Here is a 20,182-nt window from a genome sequence, read left to right as displayed (position 1 = left end):
GCAGAGCTCAGGTTTACTATTTAAGCAGCATAATCGAGGGAAACTTAATATGATGTATCCAGTGACTTGCATTCCCTATCAACCAGATCACAAAACTAGAGCAGTGCAACCGTGATGGGCTGGCCTCTCGGCTAGCTGAAAGCAGAGGAGGGGAGGGTAAATCCCCGAAAAGTTGCTCCAGGCAAGAGCGAGTCAAAGCCTCAGGCTGCAGAGAGCAGCAACACCTCCCCTGGTTTAGCACATTTGGGCTGCATTGCTCTGTAAGAAGAAATATTGTTATAACTTTAAAATATAAAGGTTATACAAAAGTTTATACTGTTGTGGCAGCTACTGAGCAGCAGATCTAAGCCCAGCGGCATTCAACGCATGCCGAACCTCCTTGGTGGCCTGGAAGAAGCCTGACTCCTAGAAGCAGCCTCAGCTGAAGTGTTACAGGGCACTACAATCCGAGAAAGGTAGAGCAAGTGACATTTTATCAGCAGAGCGAGCATTCACACCCTTCACCTCAGTGAAGCACAGAACCTTGGCAAGGAGATCCAGCCATGCAACAGGGAAAGGAGCAATGCTAAGTGCGCTGCAAACTCCAAAATGTTGGCCGTGTTAAGTGCTGCAGTAAGGACTCTTTTGTTCTGGTTTACACACAGCTTTTCACAAAACTTATTAAAATGGCTCTGCATCATTGTTTAAACATCCTTTGGTGGAGGCATTGAGTTACTTCGACAAACCTGTTTTTTTGCTGAGAGCATCACGAATTGGTTGAGTGATGAATGGCCGACCAGAAACTGGAGCTCTATGGGGAAATAACACAGTCACTCACCAAAAGAAATGCTGCAGTAAAACAGTTTGTGCTCTTCAAACCTATGGCATTAGTTCACACTCTGAAGCTCGGCGTCTGAACTAATAGTCTTACTTCTCAGTGCTCAGAAAACACGTAGCTCCCACTAATTATAAAGGGAGAAACGGATGCTTACTACTCGGAGGAAATAATCAGAGAAAAGCCAGCAGTTATTATACAGTACCTGAAGGCAAGATTAGATGCTCTGGCACCTCAGTAGCACCACCTGAATTCACCATTCCTCTAAATCTCAACATAAACTGATGTCTGTAGCTCCACAGTGTTAAATAAGGTAAATATAGGGTGATAAAATCAGGCATTTAAGTTTGAATCTCCAAGCTAAACAATTTCTACTGACAGTGTAAATATGCAGATTATCTGCTAGGTCTCCAAGTTTTACTACTGAACGTTAACACAGAGCAGTAAAAAAACCCCAGAACTTCCTCGGAGCTAATCTGCAGTCACTGATGTCACTTTCTAAGCGGCAATACAGAAACAGGCACAACTGAAACTGAAAATAAAAAAGGATCGTTTGCTGCATTTCAGATTAGTAGATACCTGATTCCTTGTGAATTTTGACTGAAAGTCATTCTCACGAGGTAGAGGCAACAGCCCTTTTGAAATCGGCTCAGCACAATGCGGGCAGGAACTAAGCAAACTTCTTCAAACAGCTCTGCCAACACCATTCAGCTCCGAGCTGCAGAACTCCCGCTGTTTCAAACCCAGGGCCTCCTGTGAGCAGACTGCTGATTACACCAGGTTGTATGGCAGGTTTTTGATATGTGCACAGGGCAGAAGAACAAGAATGAAACCTGCCTACTGGTCATCTTAAATAAAGGATTTCATACCACACTGAAAGAAAAGGACGCTTTGCCATCTATCTGTTCCCTTGCCCCCCGTTAAGGGGAAAACATTGTAGTATGCTACGCACATAGTCCCCTCAGTGTGTACAACTCCCGCCAGTGTTACCGGACACGCTACTATCAAGAAAGAAATGGGAGACAGCACCATGCAAGCATCCTATCTCCAAAGCAGAGGAGATATGCTCAGTCAAAAAAGGCAGAGTGCTGAAATGCAGCACTGCGGCACAACCGATCGGGCTCTTTATTCCCAGTTACACTTGTACATTGGAGAAGATCTGGAGCAGTCAAGGAAAGGGAATGAAATCAGGCATTTGTATCCTGATTTTTAGGGGCGGGGGGCAGAGGAATCGAACTTTTACAAGTTTCTGTGAAATTCTGACAGGGGAGCCCCTTGGGTATCCTCCCAGCCAGGGAAGAGCAAGGGCTACCGTACCAGGGAGCGGCACAGGGCTCGCTCCACACTCCTACTGTCAGGTGCAAGCCATGGGGGAAAACAAACTGGGTTTGTGGAGGACACAGGACCTGCAGAAAGCCCTCCCCTGTTCCTAAAATAGTTGGTTTTATTTATGAATTAGAGCAAAGAGGCCTTTGCGGCCTAACCAAGCACAGCTCCCTTGTTGTCGCATGACAGCTGTGAATCTCCTAATTGCGTCTTTGCTATGCAGAAGGTAAGAAATCGTCATGAAAAGATGACACGAAAGGTTTCGCTGGTGGGTCATAAACACAGACATTAGAGTCTTTCCTCAGGGAACAGCCAGTACAGAAATCAGATGTTCAGAATATATCTCTGCCCATATGGTTCAAAGTGATGAATAATGCACTTTGGAAAAGAAGGATGACAAAAATAATACAACGCTGCAGTAAGGCGCCCATCATATTAAACAAATAACAGGTGGTGACTAGAAATGCATTTTTAATGAGCGCCTCTTTATGAATGCACACAATGCAAAGTGGTTTCCACTGCTTTGTAACACACCACTCCTCATTATGGATTAAAAATATCTCAGTTATACAGAGCTAGAAGTGTAAGCTCTTTAACTTTCTACTTTCTCTTTGGTCATCTCAGATTTATTTATTTATTTTTTTTTTTAAAGATTTAGCATCCAAACAACATGAACTCTAAGTTCTGAGCACTTAATACTTAGAGATTCTTAATTAACACTAACTTTTTTCACTAGGTAAATTTGTAATTAAAAGTTAGAACATATACTTTGATGTGTGTTTGCAATGCATCTGCCTCATCAAATGTGCTGTTCTTCACATGTACACAATTAACCGAGGAAGAGGGCAGTCCCGTGGTTAGTGCAGAAGACAATTTTGAATTCCTGGGTCCAGACAGGCATGAAACACAGATCCACAGCAGTTCCTCAAAGTGAATTACTGCATTCCCAAGCTCTTCCCAAACCAGTATGCATGAAATCCAGTGGCCAAGAACGAAACACTACTCCATAGCAGGAGGTGCTCCTATACACCACAGGGTATTGAAACATCCTTTCACCAGGGTTACTTAGCCAACTGAAAGCTAGAGAAATTATGGAGAACAGTTATCTTAAATATTTAGAAAGCAAGACTAGTTTAAAAGGACTGTTTCTGCCATGGAAGAAGTCTCAGAAAGAAGTCTCAGGCAGTTAATACAGTCAAGAAATGAGACTTTGTGCTACCAGAGCTACAGCGCAATAAAGTATGCTGAGCTAAACCTGCACCCTGCTCAGCCTCAGCAGAAGCGCTGTATTATCTCAAGCATTGCAGCAACAGTCTAAGCAGTTACTCAAGTCTGAACCTTCATGCGCGAAGGTCAGTGTTACAGAACATGAAAATAAACGTATTCCTCCTCTCTCAAGTGCAGCTGTCTTGTTAATCTCAAAGATGACATATTCCTTGTATATCAGTCACCACTTTAAAGCCCTGATTCATACAGGGAGACTTAGGAGCACACAGCAGGTTATTACTTCAGCAGGTTGCTGATTTCTACGAAGCATAATACTCCTTGTAATTCTTAACTGCTTTCCCCCTCGAGGGCATACAGCATATGTCTTGAGAACTGGAACAGACTTGCTCTGAATATCAAAGGAAAATTAATGACTTGTCATTAAAAAAGGTGAGAGGTAGTAGTTAAACTCTACTCTCACCTACCTGGTTCCTTAGAAGGATAATAATTTTTTAAAAAAATGTTATTCTTCTCTCTTTAATAATTGCTTAGATGATATGCTAAAAAAATAAAAAAGGCTTGTCCCTGCAAACAGAAATTATTTTAGGCTGCTGCGTATTTAATGTTGTATTATACATCAGTCAGCCTGGTTGTTCTGTTAAGCACAAACTTCGATGGCTTCCCAAGTGCCAGGAAACCAGTTCACTCCATTCATAATTTCTCTTTGATACAGCAGCAGTGTGTGCCAAAGATGTGGAACTCAAAAGGGTCTGTATCACACGGAGTGGATGATGGTTAAACAAACCCAGAGTGCTTAAACTGACACAAAACCCTCCCTCTCTCCCCGTCTGCACAATAGTAAGCACAGTGAGCAGATCTCTGTTAATGTTAAGAGCCAAATTCTGCCTTTTTATGAACACACAACTTCCCCGAGGCCTAGAGATTTGCATCAGAGAGTACAAAAATCTTTCACATCCTTTCCAAATTTAAGACTAGCAGGAGGAGTGGAGAGTACCCCTCTAGCCGCCTTCTCAGAGCAAGCAGCAAAAAGCACTGTGCTGTAACTCCAGCATGGCATTTGAACGCTTCTTTGCATACACAGAGTAATTAAATGACATGTCTTATGCTAGCCAGCTAGGTAGCGAGGGTACATATATTAATATATGCTAGCATAATAAGCCTCTGAGTTTACATGGGGAGGAGCTGCCTTGTTGAAGCAGCTGACCATGACTGCGATTCCACACCGCCCTACCTGGCGGGGGGTGGGGGGGGGAAGCTTCTGTCACTATGGATGGCCCTGTTAACTGTGGAAATTCAAGCCACTAAGTGCAAGAGCACATTGGGAGCTTCCTTTTGTACTTTGAAACAGCAAGAGTCCAGGATAGACAGTAGACGCTCCTCAGCAAAGCTCTGGTCTCCTGAGGAAGTACAGGCATCAGCGCTCACAAGGGAGCGCCTCCAAACTGAGTTTACAGTACCTGAAAAGGGGGTCAGCGTTCCTGCAGGCAAGGTGTTCTGGGAAGAGGGCATTCACAGTCTTTTCTTCTGCCCTTTTAATTTATTTCACATTCTGAACCTATTTCACATAAGACACGCAGATATGCTTTGATACCACTTTTTCTGGTTTTGTAAAACTAGTTCTTTTCCTCTGCTTTTCTTACAAGTACCCCAAACAAAACATTTCAGGCCAAGTTAAGTATTTCACCTGATGGCTAGGAAAGGGGAAGAAGGATTTAAAAAACAAACGACAAAAAAAAAACCCATCACCAAAGCATAGTCCTAGTTCAAAGTGCAATCAGAATTATCAGAGCATGAGAGTGTTAAAATCCATACTACTTATTTGTATCTATTTTTTGTTATTGTAGAATCAAACTAATGTTTGAAATATTAAACAACTGTTGCATTAAACACCTCAGAAACATTTTACAGCTGAACTGACCAGTATGAAAGATTTAGCAGTATTTTTTTGTGGTTTCAGCTCTTCTCCTTTACACTCAAGTGCACTTCATTATAACTCTCAGGCTAACTTGACAGTGAAACAAATCTCCATGGTGAGAAAGGAGTTCCAGATATCTCCAGACTTGTACACTTGTTCCTTTCGCAATTTGTTGGTACCGTATAGAGGCAGGAACCATTCCTTATCATCCCAGCAAAATAAAAACAACGGTTGTACAGAAGAATACTGTGGTAGTCCGCCACTCCTCATCATTGGCACCAGAAGACAGAGAAGATAAACAGGATAGCAACTGCATTGTCACAGCATGTACCTGCACAGTGCATTTACTCTTAAAGAAAAAAAAAAACACCACCACAATGAAACATACAGTTCAAAAAAGTAGTCTTTGATGCAAGTTTTTGATATAAGGTGTTTGGATTGGCTGGTTTTAGGGGTTTTTTTGTTTGTTTTTAAATATGCCTTTGTTTTGGGATGAAAAACACAAGAATTGAATATTTCCCGCCTTTTCTCTGCTTATGCAGATGCATCTTTCAGCAGCACCCCTCTGCCAGTGACACAAACACAAAAACCACAAACTGAGAAAAAAGACTGTAATGACTTAAATCTAGGGCTAACCTGATAACCTCCTTTGGCATGCTGGTCAGATAGCTGCTTTGGAATCTTGGTTTCACACACGCAAAATTATCACACACACCCCCAGTAAGCTATAGCCTCTGGTTTTGTGGTGCTGTTGAGATACATTAAAAACTGCCATATAAAAAGCTTATTTAAAACAAGTGTGCTGAATGCATCTGCTGGTCACCTCCTTTGTGTGTTAAATACAGTTGGTGGAAGCACCAGGACTCCAGTGTATACTGAAGTTTAAGTTGGGAACTGTATGCTACCTGTTACAGAAAGCAGAATAAAAGGAGCTTCCCTGTGTTTTAAGCACCATTCTGCAGCGTTTAGCCAACTAAAAAAATTACTCTTCACTGTTAACTTTCTTAACTTACAAACGACTTCGAGGAATTAAGATTAATGCAGCCTGATAGGAGAGACTTGCATAAGTATCAGTAAGATCAAGGTAGTCAGTTTGGGGTTTTGGGGGAGGAAGGTTTTATTTGTTTGCGGAGGTTTTTAAAATATATTTAATACTTAAGATTTTCCCTTTAGAGTCTCAAGAGGTTAAGTCATTGGTTACAAGTGTCTTTCTACTGGTTTATAAGCAAACTGAAAAGAAACCTCAAATAATTTGTCCTTTATAACAGGTGACAGAGTACAGGGCCTGACTGCAAGGTCTGTGCTGGAAGAGTAGAGCAGTTCAGATCATTATAAAAACAACTGCTTTTTCCTGTCACATCAACTCATCTCTCTCATCCGACTGCATCTCTCTTACCAGCACGTTGAGCAGAGCACTCAATGCCTCCAAAACTAGGCGTCCTGCTGAGCTCAAGACTGGGAAAGCAAGTCAGGATGAGTCCTTTGCAGATATTCAAATGGTTGCCATAAACACTGCGAAATCTCTAAGTACTGATCAAGTATGATAAATATCTTGACATTGGTAAAGGCTGTGATATGCTGTCAAGGAGAAGAGCCAAAACAAACCATGATCTGGCAGACAGCTCTGGTTTCACAATATCCAAGGGTATCAAAGCAAAAGCGGTTAAAGATCCCGCTATGCAAGATTCTCAGCATCTCAAGTTGTATCAAGTCTGTCCGAGAAAGCCTGTGCCACTTAAAATCAGGTCATATGCCATGCCAAGAAAGTGCAATTGCAAATTAACCAAGATGCTTTAAGAAACAAGAGGCCAAACTACGGCTGTGTCTTATATAGACAAGCCTTCAAGCAATAACAAATAATTTGAAATTTGAATAGAATATGGACGCAGCAACTTATAAAGAGAAAGGGCTGCGTGAAAAAGGGAGATCAAAATCACCTTTCCAATCAAGATTTTGGCTCAGGCTACAAAGGAAATGCACACTGGAAGGAACGGAGGACAGCTCAACCAAGTTTGAGAATTAAAACAGAGCACTCCGGTTTAGTTTCTTCTGCATGACTGGAAGCTGGGAGCTAGATTAGGTGCCAGAGCACTGAAGTGTAAGCAAGGCTTCTAATAATGGCAGCTTTTGTGGTCCTCCGCTACAGACTCACTCCTTCTGCATGTAAAACTGTAAAGATACATCGATGTGCTGTTCAGATAAGCATTTGCCACAGACCTTGAAAGCAAAGACAGCACCTTCAACACTGACACACAGTTTTTTCATATTCAGGAAGACACAGAACACACAGGGTGGGGTTTTTTTTTTTTGGTTGTTGGCAGAGGGGGTTCCACTTTTTGAAAGATGAAAATTGAAGAAGTGACCTTAAGACATCTATTACATTAAAAGGCAACTCCTTGTAGTTAAATTGTAGTTTTGCTTTGAAGTAACTACACAGCCTTGTGAGACTCCAAGTAACTCAAACAGGTAACTAGTCAAATTGCAAGGGTTTTGTTTGTTTTAAAAAAAAAAGCGAAGCATGCTTCACTTTTAAGGTAACTGCTTTCTCAGGACTGATTCTGTTTCTTTGGAACCTGCATCCTGAGAAATGAGCCTCTTAACATACATAATAATTCTGCATTTAATATCAAAACTTAAACAAATTCACCTCCTTCCAGTTTCTAGCAGTAAATGCTTATGCTTCCCATGGGACTCCAGCTGCTCAGCTTTACTGTAACACAGCTGCTTCAAAATAAACCAGGCTTTAACCTCAGTACCACCCTCCCCTTTTCTTCTAACGCACTGCACGCAGAACAGGTCTTTCTGTGATACAAATTTGATGTTGCTCTCCTTACAAATACCTTTCCAGTGGATATATTACAGATGGGATTACCATAAAAAAAAAAAAATCTCTGAAGTGCCACAGGGAACTTGTCTTTCTTCTTTTGCTTCTCAACGTCACAGCAAACAAGTTACGTGTTAAAGAACTAATTTCAAAAACATCAGGTAAATAAAGGTGACTTTCTAGAGGAAGAACACCCCCTATTGCAGTTAAAAAGTTTTTAAAATATTAATAACCCACTAAAGAATCGTTTTCACAGGACAGGAAGATATTTAAATGAAATTAATACAATACTTTCCCTTTGTGCAAAGGCCACAAGTCTTTCCTACCACGCCCCAAAGGAGCAGATGTCTGTCACTGTTATCTTGATCACCTAACAGGTACTAACGATGCCATTCTAAATCTAAAAAACAAATTAAATAAACATCTAGAGACTTTTAATAATGCTAATTATGAAAGAGAACAGACAGTGACAGCTCCACAGGGGCCATTTCAGTCTGCTGAGCAGATTTTTATTTAGGCACTTTTACTGGCCATATGAGGACCCAGCTGAATTTAAACACTTAACTCCCCTTCAGCTCCATCTCTTAATAATAATGGGAAACAGGAGAGACACCAGCTCACACACAGCTTATATTCAAGCAGCCCTTCTAAACAGCTGTAAGAAAAAGTCATTCTGCTTGCTTAAAGTACAGCGCACACACACACATTAACTCGCAGTTTTATTTGCGCTTTTAGAGTTTGCTTTTTTTAAGCCTTTCCTTTTAAAAACCAGCATATTTACAAATGGGAGATGTATGCATGCATCAGCAAGTGACAGCATTTCAATTTCTGTGCATTCGTGAGCAGGTGCCTTCCCTACATTGGTGCTGGAGTGAAGTCCACACACCATGTAAAGTAAGAAATACCCCCTTTCCTGCGGTTTGTCTTCAGCAAAGAAACTAGCACACTAAAGCTTCCTCCTGTCGTCAGGTCTGTTGCCTCCTCAGGTCCAGAGACTGGCTCAGAAGGGTAAATCCCATCATTCTTAACCAGGGTAGATGATGCCAAACTCCACACCCATTTCTTGGCCCGAGAGCATTCACATTTACCACAAGTACTGGAGGTCAACATAAGCTCGAGCAGATCTTTACAATGCAAACCACTTTTTGTTTTCAGAAGTAAGTACAACTCTGCATTTGGATACAACGCTCTATCCAAGATCTCCTACACATTTCTGATAATCACGCCTTCAAAAGCACAGATACTTTCTGCTTTAAAAGAAATCCCAAATATCCATCTCGGGTGAAAACACACCGGAAGTATTGCTTACAGTCATTTAAAAAAAAAAAAAGCAGAGTACAAGAAGGCGAGAGTTCATTACAGACCTTTGTAACAAAACCTAATTACAAAGCTATTGGACTGAAAAGCCTAGGCCAGCTGAGTAGGAGGCACAAAGAGACACCTTTGCTCACTCCACACCACAGGGTCACCGATGTGACGGGAGCTAACAGGAACAGGCCTTGACACCAAACTTTAATCCAGAGTCAAGAGTTTTGTAAAAGCAAGACTGGACTGAACCCACTGTGCCACAATGTAGCATGTGGCAATACCCTCAGTAAAAGCCACGCTAGATTAAACAATGATTTCACAGACAGAACATGCAAATAAAATAAGAAAATAAATCACCTTCATTTGCTACCTGCTATTAAAAAGCAGAAATTATTTGCTTTGGGAACTGCTATGCCATTAGGGGGGTTGCTTTGCAATCATACTTCAGACATTTGTGGAATTCATCTTCTTGCCTCTTTAAACACTTCATAATGAAAAGAACTAAATGACATGGAATCCATTACAGAAACGCAAGCAATAAAGCAATCTTTAACTTTCATTTAGTATCTTTCAGCAAAAATAAATCTCAAAGCTATTTTCAGCTGTAAGTGGCATGCAGGCTATTTTCTAACTGACCCGAAATTGGTAGGCTCTGCAAAACTCGGTTCCCTCCTTCACAAAGTCTCAGATGACAAAAATGGGACATTTGCCCGAAATCTAGGCAGCAGGACTGAACATGGCTGTCTGGTTAGACTGTCTGAACAGTGACTTAGACCTTAAATCTAATATCCAAAAATATACATGTAGTAGAGGACTACTGAAATACCCTCTGGTTTTAGCATTGGTAATCACAGCAACAGTTTAGGACATTAGCATCAGGCCTTGGCTTTCATTAAGAAAAGCCCCCCCACACACACATTACCCTTTTTTAAGCCATATATACAACACAGTGGGTGCATTCTGTAATTCAGACATCCCAAGAATTGTTTTCAATTAACATGTCAGAGGTTAAGTAAATACCACTGTGTGGGAACCAAACAGCTATTCCATACTGTAAAATTTTTACAGGTCACTTCCATTTGCCTCCGTATTTTCAGATGCTGCTCCTCTTTTTTCTTGGCTCAGTTTCTTCATTTGTCTGCACAATGAATTCACACCCCTCTAGCTTATTAAGCAAAACAAGGACAAGACTACACAGACACATGCCAGCCTATTCTGCCCTTTCCCATATTCTAGCTCCAGGAAATTACAGGCAATAAAACAGTTTAAAAGCCAACCTATTCTCTTCCATCTGTTTGAGGTCACCATTTCATTTGGTATTAAAATGCATGTGGAGCCTCAGGGGAAAAAAAAAAAAATATGTCTCTCTAAGCTCAGTCCTCCATTAAACTTCCAGACATCATTCAATGTATCAACCCAAACGCATCCTAGAATCGCAGCCAGTAATCTGTCAGGTGTCTGACAGCATGCTGCTAGCCACCTGAAACGGTAGCTCTCGCCAACCTGGGAACACTTTTCAAACCAAACTCCACAAAGACTTATTTCAACTCTGGGGCAGAAATGTTTCTTTTGCCTAGTTCTTCTGGAAACGAGCAAGACCATTTTCACTAAAAAAGCATCCGTCTGGCTGGTAGCAGTGAGTTACTCATCTCTTTTTCTCACTGAAATGCTTGGTAACGGGACCTATACAAAACCATCACAGTCTTTATGATTCTTCTTATGTTCATTCCACCCGCAGCACAGCGGTACCACTGCTTTCAGATGAAGGACTAAATCAGAAACTAACATGACTGGTTCAGCATTTCCCAGAACGCCTGTGCCAAGGCCAGTCACTCCCTTGCCCTGCACCCACCACTGCAAAACCTCAACATCTTCACAACGCCAATCTCACATGCAACCTTCATGTCTCATGACCGTGCTGCTGCAGAACAGAAAACCTAACTCAAAACATTTTTGTCACTGCAGAGCCAGGAAGGCCTCGTTAAGCTAAGTACTGCATAAATATATACAGACAGTCTGTGCCTGTAGCAAGTTTAAACTAACTAGAGAAGCCAAATGAAGAATAGGAGGGGAAACAAATACAGAGCTAATAAGGTCCTACTCCAGGTTCTGCCAGTGGCAGAAACCTCCCGAGTCCTAGCCCACCTCCTTACTGAAACACAGAGCATCTCTACAATAGTACCTCAGTACTAACTTATTTGTCATAATAACTTATTTGTTGCAGACTTGTGAAAAGAACAGAAAGGCTGAGCGGCTGCTCACCATTATTTCTTCGTGCAGCCATAACTTAAGGCCACGAGAACATGCACACACCCCTGTGGTAGGTGCAATGATACAATTGCCAGTGCAGAAACAATGCAGGAAACCGGCTGCATGCAGCCCGCTCAGCTGTACAGCAAAGAGAGAACACAGACACTTAAGAGCACATGAGATCAGTAAAGTATTTGAATTAGAAAGAGCTTAGCTGTTGAAGCTTCGGATACCTTGCTGTTGAGAAAGCTGACATTCTCTGTAATAATCTTGGAATTTAAAGCTCAAAATGAGGAAAGGTTCCCCCCTAAGAAGAGTTGTTAATTTAAGATTTCTAGGGAACAGGACTCAAAGGAAAGCAGTCACATTGCAGTTTAACACACCAAATGGACAAGGCTAGCAAAAAGAAGTTTAGTTTTCTCTAATTCAGTAGGCCACTGTGAGTACAAACTCTCCCCCTCAGAACAGAGGAATGCTTTTTGACTTCAGGGTGTGCGCATTTATGTGCATTTCTAGCATTTTGGCGTTTACTTTGCTGAGGACTGGATTACTAGTCCACTAGCACTAGCTTGCCTAGCAGGGAAAGATTCCAACTCACAGAAGAGGACGTTGCTACTTCCAGAACTTTATTTATAGCTTGAGTACAGTTGCCAGTTCATAACTTGTGCCCAAATGTGGAGCTTCAAGTTTGAATTCCTCTTTGCAGTCCAGTCAAGAGCTTTAAACCTGACTCAATGCTTCAACTACAGAAGCAGAAGTTGTTTATTGATCTGGAAGCTACTGGTATTGCAAGACATTCGCTGACCCACCAGGAACACCAGCTTCTGCCCCAGCCTGAAGACAAAAGGGTGTCTCTGTTCCGGAGGTTAGAAACACAGCCCCAGCACCAAACCGCTCACAGCAACAGCCAAACTCAGAGGCAGCTAACTCCCTTTAACATGCCCGATAAAAACCCTGCTGCTTGTACTTGTTTGACACAAATATAAAGCAGCCAAGTAAAAGGAGAAGGACACAGGTCTGAAGAAACATGCCTTAGAAGTAAGGCATCTTTGCTCACCGTTGTCTCTGAGCCCAGCTAAGGGAGTTTAGGTGGGTAGGGCAGGATTTGTGGTGATATAAATTAAACAGCAAATGGTTTCATCCTCACTGCCCCAGACCCTCACTTTAATGGAAGTGCTAAGGGTTATGAGTTTCTTCCTGAAGCTGCACAAGCCACACAGTCATGTTCTGATTTCAGAACCGTGTCTCAGTACAAATTTTTTTTAAGTGAAGACATATTTCCAACCTATTTAGAAACATGAAGCAATCTGCTAGGTATTTAGTGGCCACAATGGCAGGGAATACAGGCAACAAAAATACAGCCATGACCACATTGCAGCATTTGTTTCAACAGCATTTCTCACCCACGTACTCCAGACGTGGCCATAATACCCATGCAGGGACTAGCCAAGGGATGATCACACTCTTTTTTCTTCTTCTCTCCATCAACCTCAAGTTTTTCATGTAAATGGTAGGAATTCTTGCTTGAGAGTGCAGAATATACTGTTGGAATGATTACTGGCATGTTGGAAGGTTAGGAAACTAGCTGACATCAAACCAGGTCCTTTCATAAATTTAATTTTTTATAAACTGGTATCAAAGTGATTTTTACTTCCTCAGAAAAACCCTAAACCCAAGGACTGACACATGAGCAGAGGAAGCACTTCAAAGCCACTTCAAGCTTGCCCTGCCAGCCTGCCTTAGGCCTCTTCCAAAACTCTATAGGTCTGAGCATGTTCTCCAAGTGTTGCAGACATCAGAACAACTCTTCTTATATGGACACTTCAAGTACCAGCATTACATATTCTCCACAGCACAGCAAGGGATAGGCTGACACCCCTCAGATTTTCTAGCTGTCTTTTTCCATCATCAGAAGTGACAGAACCAGCAGCAATAGTAGCTCTTACACAGGTTGTTGCAGCTTAAAGGTTTTTTGTTGGTTTTGTTTTGTTTTGTTTTTTTAACATTGCCAAACTCTGCCAGAAACAGATAGTGCCACACCACTAGGAACACAGTTGCCACAGCTGGGTTTAATCACCATTTGGAAAAGAAGCACAAGGCCCCAGGGAATTAGGGCCATAACAACTTGCTGTCAACAAGGGTCAAGAGTGCTTATTTCATTGATGCCAAACATCTTTCACTCTTGTAGTAATCACACCTGAACTACTTTCAAGCCAATTTAATTGGACCAATACATAATCCTCAGTGGAGCTCACAACAGAAGCATTTCAAAGTGAAGGCAGAGCTCAGGAATAGCAAGGTAATTTCATCTGTGTTGCACTGGGCTAGCCAGTGTTGGCTTAAGGACCAACTTTCACAACTATGTTATCAACACAAGGCAGCGGACAACAGCAGGAGGTCAATCTGTTCCGTATATACTGGTAAGCTGTAGCATGTGATAAAGACTTCACCCCTTGACCAGGAGGATGCACAACTGCACCAGTGAGAAGTGGATCAGCATCCCTTCTCCAATTCACTCAGTTCTCTATTGACGCCTTAAATCACTATCTTCACTGCAGTTACAGACAGTAACCTGTAATTCTCTGTACTAAACTATTGCCTACAAAACCATTCTGAATTTCATGAAGACAGCCAAGTGTCTGAATTCCATCACAGCAAGAAAAGACACATAAAACTCACACTATGAGCAATGAACACATTTTGCCATGCTCATCCCTTTTCCAAGATATGGCACCGATTCCAGGAGTTTTATGACCAGCCATTTCTCCAGCAAGCCAGTGCTGTAACAGTTATTAAATGCAATTAATGACATTCTCTTGAATGCTCGTGAAATCCCACAGCAAAATGAGTTATTTGCCTGGTTTCAAAAGAAGTGCCTCTCGAGGCAATAACAGACCTGCAAAGGTGCAACTGCTCAGAGTGCAGAAAATGCAGAGATGTTGCATGCTACTACCAATAACAAGTATTACATACCCAATGAAAAAAAACACCAAAGCCTGCAACAACCAATGTTGTCCCTCATCTTAAGAGTCTTGACACTATGTTGTTCCTAGTAGCCATCAGCAACCCAGTGTTAGGCAGCTGGAAGTTGTGACAAGACAACTCTTTGGAAAGTTGTTAATGAACAAATTTAGTCAAACTTCCAAAAGTGCGAGGTTATCTGAACCGGAGAAAGGCTTCTTCATTGCATTTACCCCTTCCAAGTTATGCCTGCTGAAGCACAGATAGGAATTATCTTTATGGCTCAAATCAAAGCCAAATTCCACCAATAACCTGGTTTGTTCATAGCCATTCCCAGGACAGACCCTCAGCCTAAGAGATCAGGAAAGCCCCAACACTGTTGGGAATACCCAGATTCACGCTTCTGGATTAGACTTGTCCTTGTTTTCTGAAGTAATATTACCTGTATTAATGAGACTTTTGCTTTAACAAAGAGATTAGCTATACAAATATAAGAGAAATCTGATATTAGATACAGATATCCTAGACAGTTATATGATCTGAAATGTCAACTAGCTTCTGAATATCAGAGTTAATTTTAGTAACCACTTAAGTCCTCTTCCTCAGACAGTTTACAGTACCATGAATTCACATCATATTCTTGATCGTTCCTGCCCAGTGCAGAGAGGGGCAAGTATTCTTTCATACCTACCGATGTCCTTCAATAAAGCGTGAGGTGGCATTGTCCTCATTCTAGGAGACCTGCTCTACCAAATTCAGTAACTAAGCCGTAAACTTGACTTGGGACCATTAAGTGAAAGGGAATGTAAAATGTCAAGGCCAACATTGTATTTTTAGAGCTTTTGTTTCTCTTGAGGAAGCAGCAAATTCATGTTCCTATTGCCTGTCAGGAACTTTTCCCTCCCACTTCCAGTCTGCAACCAAATTTGATCATATATTTTCAGTCAGTAAGACACTACCCTCATTTTAACCTAACCTAATATACTAATACTACTTCATCAAACAATGCCACAACTTCAACCTATTTAAAAAATTACCTAACATTCAGGAGAGAAGAGGCCTAACAGTATTTAATATATTCCAAAGCATCCCGTCAGTTGCATGTTGATAAAACTAGTAAAAGCTACTTATAGCAGATCCTCAAACACAAGAAACCCTCCAAATATGTGACAGTGACATTAATACAGATGCAACATTATACTCAGCATCAATGACACACAAAGCTCAGTTACAGCATAGATGGCCTTAACTCCTCCGACTATGGAGAGTTGAAGGCTGCATACCACCACATGAAAGGGAATCTCAGATTAGCATTGAGACCTTGGATTTACCCTGAAGATGTGATTGTGACACGGACAAATAAGTTTCTTATACAAGTGTTATCACAAAAAAATGTGATTTTATTTTCAACTTTGTGGTAATTACACATTTTCAGGACCAAACGCAAAGAGTGATCAGCCCTCATGACTGCTTTGTTTACATACAGTATATATAGTCTTCAGGCAGCAAGATTCATAGTACTTAATTTCTGGACTACAACAGGAACATCACTGTTATGCCTGCTACTGCAAGCCTCAACTACAGTTCTCCATTGAAAACTCTACTATTTTAGTTGTTGCTAGCTTTATTGGACGATGATTACACAGCTCAACAGCTAGGTCAACAAGACACCATATCACACATGACTCAGAATTACTTTTATTTTTTCCTGAATCTGATCTCCCTTCAGGCACTCTTAAAATAGCTCAGAGTATAGCTCCAAGACAAAAAAACTCACATGAATACAAAGCTTTAGAGTTTCAACACCCAAAGGACCAGAGTCTCAGACTGTTAATCTTGTAGGTGTGAGAAGGACTAGCCCTCTCCCTGTTCTTAAACATGGTCCTTTTTCATTGCAGACTCTCTCTATATATCTACACTGTTCAGTGGCTAACAGAGAAACAAAAAAAAACTTCAAACTCTAGTTATGAGCAAATGGGATTTCCCCTTAGAAATCACAAGTCTCAGGAATGACATCACATTGCATCAGCATCTCTAGTTCTCAATAATAGAGACACGGGTCATCTGTCTTCAGAAGTACACGATACCCTGCTACATCATCTCAAAACTGAGTTACATACTTCATTTTTCTAGCAGGCCACTGGAACTTGCACGCATGAGTCATCCGCCCCATCTGACTTTTTCACAATCCAAACACAATTTCTTCTTTAAAAAAGAGGGGGGCAGGGAAGCAGCCTCTGGCCATGAGCGATAGAGAAGGTAGCTGTATTGTTGTTTCATAAGGAAAGCATGGCTGAAAGTACTTTTACACAAACACAATTTCCTCTCCATTTCCTGTAGCAAGCTTCTTTTTGAGCCACCATCCCTGCACTAGCTGAAGCATTATAGCAATCACCACAGAGCAACGAGCAGAGAGCAGAAATCTCACCTGATAGTAAGTCTTAATGTTTCTGACTAAGATGGTCAGGTTTTGAACCCGAAGATAGGCATCATTATTTACGTGCTTGTTGACGCGTTGGTTGGTTGGTCGAGGATCTCTGTTAAAAAGGGAAAAAGAAAATAAAGCATTACTCGTTTACTCTGTGCTAGGACTTAGCATCTCAATAAAGCACCATTAGGAAAATCCTTAAAAATTTACCCATTAAGTACACTGACATAGTTATACAGGACACATATACATTGATTCATGATAGAATAAGCTCATTAACTTTGCACCTATGTATAACTTGGAAATCCTCCTGTGTGCCACAAAGTAACCTACTTTAGGTTAACCCACACAGCAATTCAGGGCAGCTTCCCTCCTTACTTCTATTTCCCCAAAGCAAAGAGCATATTTAGTTTGTGCACACCAGATTCAAGTAGTCTCTGATATTAAGGGGTTTATCTTATTCAAATAAAGGGAAGCCTAGGAAAGACTACCATGCCTTCCTTGGCTTTGGAATTTTATGACAAGAGAAGGGTGTTGACACTTGATCAATGATCACCGTGCAAACTGCAAAACCAGATGTATTATACACAGAAGTGAAGGGAAAAAGGAGCAGTGCACTGTTGTTACACCCACATCATCTAACCAGCTCTCTCTCATACCCACTGTGTCACAAAAAACAGCTCTACTGGGCTTCAAGATATGAACAGAATATAAACATAGGTAGAGATATAAGCAAGACAGGGAAAAAGTTGGTAGAAAGACTTTAGGGAAAGTAGCTTAAAGTTTCTGTCTGAATTTAATGGAAGCAAACCAAAATTGTACCTGATGCATTTTATTTCTAAAATAAAACGCAGGAAAAAATCTGCAAATAATTTAATATGAATGCGCACCTTCAGATTCTCTGTGTACACCCCAACGTGCTGCAAAAAAAGGAACCTAAAAACCTTAATCTGCCAATAGCACAGATCAAAGCCTTGTGTTTCCCCTCTAATAAAGACTCTTATCAGCACACTCCTACACAATCCAAACACCTGCCTCCCAGAACTCTGCTTAATTAAGCCATTCACAGCTCTTCCAGGGCCAACTATTGAGCTCAGGTGTTGACAAGGGGGGAAAAAATTTAGTAACTGATCCAATATTTAATTTTAAAATGTATCTGCCAAAGTTTACGTAAGTATGTCAAAGAGCTTTTTCTTTCTTTCTTTTTATTATTTTTTTTAAATACACAACCATCCCATAGCACCTCTCTAGTGAAAGCAGTGCTATCTGTATAAATATGACAGAATATGTAGCTATTCCAGAGATAAGAGAAAACTGCCTTGGCAGGAGATAACATCAGACATAGTATTTATGTACCAGGGTTCAAGCAAGCTGAAGTACAGGTGACCAAAACTGCCACTGACGTAAACTAGCAAGACCCCACACAGCCTTTAGAACAGCAAAGGATTTTGTATACTGATTGGCACTGCAATAAATTATGAAAAAAGATAGCAGAGAGAGGTAATCATAACAAGCTTTTAAAGTAAAATCTGTAATAAGTATTCCATTTTAGTGATGCTCAGATACAGGAGTGCAGAAGCCATACCCATGCACAGTTTGGCAGTATGGGCCTTCAGCAACACAAGCTGAAGTTTAAGTGGCACCCAGGCTTGAACTCGGAGAGCACCTTGCCCTCAGTACTCTCCGAGCAGATGCTGGGGGCTGAAGGAGGCTGGGTGCATAGCCCTTTTAGGCAAGGTCACGACAACAAACCAGGAAGCTAAAAGGGAAGAAACGTACAGCAAAGAGAAGCTGGCCGAAGAAGGGTCAGCCTCCAGTTCTCATTTTCACATGAAAGCTCATGTAGGCAGCACGCTGCCACACCGCCAACTGGCAGTGACCCAGGTCTACAGCCAGGAGGAGAAAGCTTTGACTGCATAGCGTCCACGACCCTTACCAAAACTACACAAAACGGGGCAAAAATCCACAAAACGCACCCACCGGCCACAGCAAAGGAGAGGCATTTTCTTCAACAGCTGTAGGCAGGGTAACTGCAGGACTTGGATGAGGACTTCAAAAGTACCTAAGGCACAGAACAACTCTTCCTTCCAACACAAGACCTGCTCATCTTTTGGCACAGTGGAGCTAGTCGTCTGTTACAAAAACATAAGCACTGGCAGGACCAGGCCCTCAGAAACAATTCTGGAGCTTTTCTCCTATCATCTTGATTAAGGGTAATTGGTTGCCCCAGGAGCTCTTAATGCCACTGACCTCAGGGTCCTCTTAACCTGCAGCCAAGCTACAGCATACAGGGTCACTCCGGCAGTCCTGCCTCCTCCTCCTCCTCACAGAGAAGGAAGTTAAAAGCTTTCCTGAAAACAGAACATAGCTTGAAAAAATGACGGTTTGGATTTCTGAATTATGTTGTGTAACCAACTTCATCCAGCACCTCAGCTCACTTCAGAGAGGACCCTTTTCACAAGAGGCCAGCACAGCCTACACTTCCAGCTACCGCAGGGCTTATTGCCTCCACAGGGAAAACTAAGCAATTCCTTCTCAACAAGCAATATCCCATTTCTTCTTCATTTGTTATCATATTTTTTTTCTTAATCCTGGATCAGAACTAAGCTCGAGTACTGACTACAGCTGCCCTAGCTCCACAGCTGAGAACTTGGAGGAGCTGCAGAAAGTTGCTCTTGGAGGCAGTGGGAGGTTCCCAAAAGACGACAGATTTATTCTTTTCCATTTACCAGGTAAGCTCAGCTTTATCCAGTTGAGCTGGCAAAACATCTTTTGACCTAATAAGCATGGAGACGAACACTTGTAAGAAGGGTTCGAGGCATGTGTTTATTCAGAAAGAATGTATCTCTTGCATATTTCCGCCCCCTTTTTTTTAACGTTCCCTGCGTCACCCCTCCTGCCTAGAACAAGCATGCCGAGGTGGGCCCCATCCCTCTGGCTGCTACTGCCCCCTCCATGCCACTCCCCCAGCTCCTGAGACACCTCGGGGGACACGGAAGGGGTGAGATGGAGGAGCCAGAACCCAGACCCACCCGCTGCCTCTCCCCAAAGGGGAGCAGAGAGCTGCCCAGAGCGGGGTGGGCAGGGGAGTGGGGCAACACCCCGGGGCTGAGCAGGCCTGAGCTTACC

The 20,182-nt window shown here is 41.9% G+C and overlaps 1 protein-coding gene across 1 annotated transcript in view; it reads right to left on the bottom strand.

The window, feature by feature from the left end:
* CCDC88C (coiled-coil domain containing 88C) overlaps positions 1-17,156 on the bottom strand; it is an 89,151-nt gene extending 71,995 nt beyond the window's left edge. The window contains 1 exon segment of the mRNA XM_035888724.1: positions 17,054-17,156. The gene's annotated coding sequence lies outside the window, so the exon portion shown is untranslated.
* Between the last annotated feature and the right edge of the window lie 3,026 nt (positions 17,157-20,182).

The sequence above is a fragment of the Egretta garzetta genome, unplaced genomic scaffold (genome assembly GCF_000687185.1).
Source record: "Egretta garzetta isolate BGI_Z169 unplaced genomic scaffold, ASM68718v1 scaffold361, whole genome shotgun sequence".
NCBI classification, from domain to species: domain Eukaryota; kingdom Metazoa; phylum Chordata; class Aves; order Pelecaniformes; family Ardeidae; genus Egretta; species Egretta garzetta.
This window is presented reverse-complemented; position numbering and strand designations above follow the sequence as displayed.